This window comes from Pinus tabuliformis, chromosome 5_1 (genome assembly GCF_031772625.1).
Source record: "Pinus tabuliformis cultivar Carrire ecotype Pingquan chromosome 5_1, CPIR1, whole genome shotgun sequence".
Lineage (NCBI taxonomy): Eukaryota > Viridiplantae > Streptophyta > Pinopsida > Pinales > Pinaceae > Pinus > Pinus tabuliformis.
The window spans coordinates 105,797,541-105,804,582 of record NC_142305.1 but is presented as its reverse complement, the minus strand read 5'-3'; positions in this window follow the sequence as shown (position 1 = coordinate 105,804,582).

Here is a 7,042-nt window from a genome sequence, read left to right as displayed (position 1 = left end):
ATGAATTCAGCTCATGTCTAGTCCGAAACAGATAAGGCCACCAGCTTCATTGAGCGCATCCAACATATTCGCCAGTAGGTCCATGACATTCTTGAGAAATCAAATGCCAAGTACAAGCAGCGACATGATTAACATTGGGTGCCACACAAGTTTCAGGTGGGCGACAAAGTCTGGTTGCATTTGCAAAAGGAACGCCTTACTGGAGCCTATCGGAAATTGAGACCACTCCAATATGGTCCTTACACCATTACTAAGGCTATGGGAGACAATGCATTTGAGCTCAGCATTCCCCCATTCCTTGGCCTGCACCCAGTGTTCAATGTGGACCACCTTCGGCCATACTTTCCACCATTGCTAGACACATCCGACATTGCAGAACAGCTCAAATCCACAGAATTAAATCCAGATTGCATGGAACAAGCTGCAACTGATTGGATCATGGACACACAGATCAAGAACACTCGCCGACAGAATACCCAACTGTATCGAGTTGTCAAAGCCGGCCAACTCCTTCAGCAGGGCAAGTGGCTCACCAGGGAACAGGTTCAGCAAAAGTTTCCTCATCTCATGGAGGAGCTCAACTCAATGGGGACCATTGCTTCCTAAGGGGGGAGGAATGATCCAGGTGGATATTGGTGGCCACCTGCCAAGTCCACCTGGACCCCCACCATTGTCTTTCTTAGCATTTTCAGTTTCCTTAATTGTAGCACAACTTACTATTTTTAGCAGTTTTTCGGGTCCTGAACTTCCGGAGCCGTTTTGAGGCCCTAAACGACGTTTTTTTGTGGAATCCGGGGGCAACATGGGTCCATGGAATGGACTGATGTTGCCCGTTCCAAAAATGATAGTACTCGGATAGATCTTTCTAACGAGCTATTGTATGCGTCAAACGGAGATCATATGCCAAAGTTACAACCCCGGGAAGTTGATGTACCAATTTACCCCAAATGGGGCCCACAGTTTGGCGTTTCATCTTCTAGGGTTAGGTTTTGGAATGTTAAGGGTCTTTTTCATTGTTTCTCAACAATAAATAGGCCTTCGAGCCTCATTGTAACACAGTTCAGAGGCATGTATCCATCACATCTCTTCTCAGAGATAAGCTACCATCGCCCTAGCTGGTTTATTTCCATTTCTGGTTGTAAGCATATTTCAATATTTTCCATTAATGAAATGAAGTATTATTTCCGCTGCATCTTTGTGTATATGGTTATCTCTATAATTTGTTGTGTTCCTATTTAAATCCGGATCAAAGAGAGAATTCCAACAGAATCAACAAGAACTCAATACAGCATTTGCATAGATTAGCAGGATCACATAATAGATGTAGGAAGAAAAAATTGAAAGGAATAAATCTGATCAAAGATACATATCTTCCGTTGACCAAAAGCAAAAGGAATTAGAAGCATCTTCAATAGAAATAAGTAGGCTTAGGATTGAAAATGAGAAGCAGAATGAACAGATACAGGTTCTCAACAAAGAAGTAGAGAAGACCACTCTTCTCAAGCTACAGGTTGAGGAAGCAGAAAAAAGAAGGAAGATCTTGAAAAGACAGTTTCAAGAATATCTTGCTCAAAAGCAAGAATAACTTGATGCAACTCATGATGAGATCAACAAACTCAAGGGATCACAAAAAGAATACTTACAAGATAAGATAGATAAAGAAGCGAAAATGAAGGCAATTAAAGATGGTAAAGCTCTAGTTGATGAAGATGATAAAGATGGTAAAGCTCTAGTTGGTAAAGATGATAAAGAACGAGACCAAAGCAATCAAGAAAAAAGGACCACAAGGAACTACAACACTGCCTCCAAAGAAGAATGAAAATATTCCAGGTATGTTCGTTTATTTCATGGTTATTGCTTTTTATGTGATAACTATGGACATATGGCTAGGGATTGTGAAGTTTTTGGCAGGTACAATCATTATCTGCAAAACCCTAGAAGCAGGTTTGCAGGATCACGAGACAGGTTCCACGATGATTTTGTCAGAAGAGAATACGTGCTAGATGGGCCAAATATTGAATGTTTCAAATGCCATAACTATGGCCATAGCGCTTGTGGTTGCAGATGTCATATGGAATTGCTTATGGACAACATTGAATGCTCCAAGTGTCATAACTATGGGCAAATCGCTTGAGATTGTAGGAATAAGAAGTTCTAGAAAAGGAAACAGGTACAGGAAGACAAAGCAGATAACAAGGTTTCAATAGTTTTGCTTTCAGGATTTGTAAAAGTAAAAGGTCTTGAGGAATTAGCACTTGCTTTAGATAATGACTCAAGTCAAGATGGCCCGTTAGGTCACTCACCATTTTGAACAATTTGGCTTGTTGACTCCTTAATGTTTGTACAAGAGGAGTCTATGCAGTAGTATATGGCATAAGTCTATGATTAACAGGAAGGTAGTTTGAACAAGATGGTAGTTTCATTAAAGGTTCAGGGGGAGCAAACAATTGAATAATTACAGGCTACCGAGAACACGACAAGATTAGTCTGCAAAGGATATGCACAAGTGGAAGGAATTGATTTCGATGAAACATTTGCACCATTTGCCAAAATGGAAGCCATATGGATGTTTCTCACCTATGCATGTTCAAGAAAAATAAAATTCTACCAAATGGATGTTAAGTCAACATTTCTGAATGGAGAATTAGAAGAAGAATTTTACATTGAACAGCCTAAAGGTTTTCTACTATCAAAAAATGAAGACTATGTTTGCAGGTTAAAGAATGCTTTGTATGGTCTCAAGCAAGCTTCCAGAGCATGGTATGCTCATCTTGATGGATATCTACATCAACAAGGGTTCAATAAAGGTACTGCTAATAGCAATTTTTTACATCTAAATAGATAAGGATAATTTAACAATCGTTGAGGTATATGTGGATGATATAATCTTTGGTAGCAATGATGATCGACTAAGTAAGAACTTTGCTACAAATATTCAAAGTGAGTTTGAGATGTCTTTACTTGGTGAGTTGACATACTTCTTAGGGCTACAAATATCTCAGCAAGAGAAAGGAATATTTATATGTCAAGCCAAGTACATCAAGGAAATGCTCAAGAAATTCAAAATGGAAGATTGCAAACCCGTCCTTACTCCAATGGTAATAGGTAGCAAATTGAGCATATATGACACATGTAAGGATGTGGATCAGAGGTTGTACAGATCTATGATTGGTAGTCTTCTATATGTAACAGCCTCCTCACCAGATGTTATGCAAGCAGTTGGACAAGTAGAAAGATTCCAAGCAGCACCAAAAGAATCACATATTATTGCCGTCAAAAGAATTATTCGATATCTAAAGGGCACAACAGAATATGGCTTGTGGTATCCCAAGGGCAACAATCTCATTATTCAATCCTTTACAGATATGCGGATTGGGCAAGAAGCATTGATGATCGTAAGAGTACTAGTGGAGCAGCATTCTATCTAGGTGGTTGTCTCATATCATGGTTGAGAAAAAAGCAAACCTCAATCTCGTTATCCATAGCAGAAGTAGAATATATCGTGGCAACAACTTGTTGTACTCAATTTCTCTGGATGAAGAAAAATTTTCAAGATCTTCAGGTCAAGTTTGATGAGCCTATTCCAAAATTTTGTGATAACACCAGCGCCAATAGTATCTCCAATAATCTTATGATGCATTCCAAAACAAAGCACATTCTGATTAAATATCATTTCGTTAGAGAGCAGGTCACCGAAAGCAATATCAAGCTTGAATATGTTGGTACAAAAGAAAAAATCACTGATATCTTCACTAAACCTTTACCTCATGAAGCATTTGAATATCTTCACTAGAAGCTTTGGATTCTCCCAAGTTCTCATTATATTTTCCTTATTAAGAAAATAAAGGGGGAGTGGAAGTGTGTACAAGTCTGCAGGATGGTTGTGTGTCAGGGGGAGTTACCCTTTTCCATTAACACAAAAGGGGGAGAGAAGGCAGTAGGAAGAGACCCCCTGATCATAGGGGGAGTACTTGTATTGCTATCAATGCCAAAGGGGAAGATTGTTGATCTAAAGATGATTTTAGGTTGTCATTGATGTCAACCCAAGCAGCACCAGGGGCTACCCTAATATTGCAAGGGAATTTTTACTTGAAACATTACTCTATTTTGAGTCAAGGATCATCTAGATATATTCTACTCGTCGAGATGTTTCCATTAATATATGGCACCCCAAGTAATTCTTCACGGTTTGAGAGATATTCATGTTTGAAGCTACTAACCCCAGTTAGTGGGCTAAAACCCTATGGGGTTGTGTCATGGCACTCATTGTTGGTTTTGGTCATTGAATAGTCAATAATTAATAATTTTTTAAGCTCCTAAAATCCCCCTAACATTCTCTATAGAAGCCCCTCTCAACTCTATAAAAAGAAATCTCATATATCCTCCAAATTTAGTGATCGTGGAATTTTCGCGATAACATCATTTCTGTGAAGTATTAGATTCCAAAATGAAAACCATTTGATTCACAAGACTGAATTTTAGATCTTGTTTCACTATATTTTCATAGATGTGATCTGTGGAGGTTATGGTTTTTGCAAGCTCCCGAATTTCATCTCAAAGAAGTGACCTTGGGAAAATCGTCAGAACTCTCTCTCTGAGAAGAGGATTGGAATTCTGTAAAAAGTGGCAGATATTGCACGTACTTTCTTTTTCTGTGTATCAATTTCAAAGCTGAAGGAGGAAACAGTGACGCATGGCATGTCGTACAAGTTTACTCTATGGAACTAGTTCATAATTAGGTCATTGTGAGAGATTGGGCATAACTTTGCCTTGAAGAGTGCAAATCGGGTCAGACCTATGGCATTGGAAAGAAGACTCAAAGGGATACTAGAGGACCAAAGATCACATATTGGGGATCTGAAATCACAGAGATACATCAGATTAAATATCGTTCTCCTAGAAGGAGAGAAAAACTAGATCAAGTGTTGTCAAGGGGTGCAAAGGACCATACTTTCTAGGGCAGCAAAGAGAAAGGTGTAGCAAAATGATGCAACAGAGGTAAGCTACAGGTAAGTATCTTCTGTATATGAATGTCCATTTCTTAATTACATTAGGTTCTTTATATTCTAATTTGTTTTTTTTTTTAGCACTGACATATGCTCTCCAAGATGAGATAAGTTTTTGTTGACACCTAATCTTCATGATTGGGGGAATTTGTACATAAATAAATTAGGAATGTGAACAGTCATCGGGAGATGAACTGAACAGTCACTCCTATTTTATATAACAATAGCCTACCTATGGAATAATAGACGAATCAGTTTTACTGCCTTTGGAGAGTTACTGCCTAGCTTGACATGGTATCAGAGCCAACTTCTGTTCTTTGTAACTCCCTCCTGCATAGTCTGCTCATATTCTGCCCATGTTTTGCAGGCTGACATGTCTATCATATCCCTGCAAAATCTAAGTCATTTTTCAATAATTTTGTTGTGTGTGAGTTCCATTTTTTTATGTGTTGTGAGTCTCAACCCAAGCGTACACCTGCCTATCTTCTGAATACAATAATCGTTCTCTAGTTGTCCTGACAGAGAACTGAACAGTCAGACCATGTCATAAACGTTTCAAAAGGGCATTATTCCTCCATTTCATGAATTTCTTCAAGCTACGCCTCCATTGATTATACTCTGTGGATTCTCACATCTCACCTGCGCCTCCATTGATTATTCTGTGTGGATCTTGCAGGTTTGAGTCTTGGCCACTGTTTGAGCTTCTTTTTTGTATCTTCGTTACCCGTATGCCTTGATCTTCGTTGATCGAACTCGGCATTTTTTTCTCTCTCTGGATTTAGTCGTAGCAATAAATCTGTGCTACTTGCGCGAACTGATGTCTCGATTTTCTGAGTCAAATGATTAATGGTGCCTCCGTTTGCGGAATGGTGTCTCAATTTTCTGAGTCAAATGGTTAATAGTGGCACAGCGAAATGCATACACAGTAAAGTTATATTAAATGACTTCGCATTAACATTATTGTTCATCGTTGAAACTCTGTTCAGACGTATTAACATATGTCTGTGGGTCTGTAAATTTTTTAACGGTCTTCAATGGTTGAATCTGGAACTTGAAGCGTAGCATCTGGAACCTGAAGTGTAGCATCTAGAACCTGAAGCATATGTGAACCTGAAGCGTATCATCTAGAACCTGAAGCATAGCATCTGGAACCTGACACTAGTAGATTCGGGTCTACATCGACGGAGTTTGCTGCAAACCCTATAGATTTTGGATATGAGAAAATTTCAGTGACAGGCTGCAACAATGGTTTCGACAACAATATCAAGTAGAGTTGTCTCAACTTGGTATACAGCTGTACATGTGGTCAACACTATAATCTTTCTAAGAAAAATATTTTCTTTATAGAATCTAACTAAAAACTTTGTAGCAGAGTTGTAAGATAAATAAGTTAAGCATCTCCAACATGGAAGATCGATGTTTTAACTAACAGTGGTTGAAGCTAAATTTGAATTTGTGCTGATTTTTTATGTTAATTCAGTACAAAATATTGGAGATTTGTTTATTTTCAATGGTATGTGAACTTGATGTGCTGTTAGAGGATGCGAACTTGATGCGTTTTGTATAGTTAAAGTGTTGAAGTGATATGTAATATATAAATATATTACATTTCAAAACATTTGATACATAAACTTTCAATGTAATGCTAGATGCTTTTATCAAACATTAGAGGGATTTGAAGAAAATATAGTGCACAAAGTTGTAGCGTAAGGAAGAGATTTGAAATCCTTTGAGAATGCCTTTTTCAGTGCAATTTCACTGTATATCAGCAGAAGTTTTTTTTTATCAACAGAAGTATTTTTTACAGAATGCATTCAATCATCTCTATGGTAGGAATAGTTCTCCCTGGCAAGGAGAACTATCCTGAATGGTCTTGGATGATAAAACACACCCTCATCTTCAATGAGTTGTGGAAAGGAGTGTGTGTCGGAGAAGCAGACAATGACCCAGTGCAGTCTACATCAGACAAAGAGCTCGTCATTTGGGAAAACAAGAATAGCAAAGCCTATGCATTAATCGCAGCATCTGTAAATGAA